The sequence below is a fragment of the Oryzias melastigma genome, linkage group LG20 (assembly GCF_002922805.2).
Source record: "Oryzias melastigma strain HK-1 linkage group LG20, ASM292280v2, whole genome shotgun sequence".
In the NCBI taxonomy this organism is placed as follows: domain Eukaryota; kingdom Metazoa; phylum Chordata; class Actinopteri; order Beloniformes; family Adrianichthyidae; genus Oryzias; species Oryzias melastigma.
In genome coordinates, this window is record NC_050531.1 from 25,773,682 (window position 1) to 25,774,922 (window position 1,241).

Genomic DNA, 1,241 nt, shown 5'->3' on the forward strand with positions numbered 1-1,241 from the left:
ATTTTTTTTGGATGGAAAACCTGCCCTTAATTAAATTGAGTCAATCCAATGGATCATTTCTTTGAGTGTACTTTAAACATCGCTTTACGGGACTTCCGCAGGCATGGCAGTTAGAGTGGCACGCTTTAACTAAGCTCATCCAAACTCACCCCAGATTGTTGAAAATATATACATTTTGGGACTGATATACTTATTCCCATTGAAAAAATATTCGACCTGAATTGTTTTAGTTAAAACAAACCTTCAGTGTGCCGTGACAACATTGTCCAAGAATGAAAAAAGCTTATGCTAAGCTAGCTACAGCGCTACAAACAAACTCCTGTGACCACGACTACACCCAGATGGAGGTAAGCAGCAACATGAAAAGAAAACCTGCTCCGAGTACTCCTACTAAAGCTTCTGCTACACCTGCCAAGATGAAACCTGTTGATCAGCTTGTAGTCTCTCAGGATGAAGCTCTAATCACCGCCATTGAAAAATTAACCTGCAAAATTGAGGACCTTGGACACCAGCTAAAAGAAAACTCCGTCATGGTGGCAAATATCTGTCGTCTCGTGGAAATGAATGCAGCTGAGTTTAAAGAATGCAAGGGAAAGATCAAAGAGATGGAAAAAGAAGTTCCACAACTTGTTAAAGAAAACAAAGAACTCAAAGAAAAAGTAGCTGAAATAGAACGTTACAAACGGCGATGGAACCTAAAACTTCAAGGATTAAAAGAAAGAGATGACGAGAACATCCGAGATGTCATTATCAGTATCCTGTCCAAGATCGCTCCAGAGTGGAATGAGAGGATGGACACTGCGGTGGATTTGGTTCATTGGTTGGGGAGAAAGGAGGAGGGCAGACACCGACAGGTCATCATGCAGTTTGCTATGAGACACCAGAGACGCCATCTGGAGAAAAACCAAGAACTGTTCGACTTGTAAGAGTCTGGGAATCGTTTTCAAGGAAGATTTTTGCAAAGCTGATAGAGAGGCTCCAGCAGCGGCCGGGCCAAAGAGGGAGGAAGCCCGAGCAGCAGGAAAATATGTGTACTACAGAGGACAGGTGGGCTACATCAATGGCATCAGGATCCGTCTAGATTAAACTGATTCAATAAGACAATCCAAAGTTTGTTCTGGAGAACAGTTATAGTTCATCTCAAAATAGTTCAGTTAACTTGTCCTGTCCAACAGCTGAGCCAACAGATGTGGGCTGAGAGCTTCTTGTGTTGGGCAGATTTTACTGTCACAACAGGGATT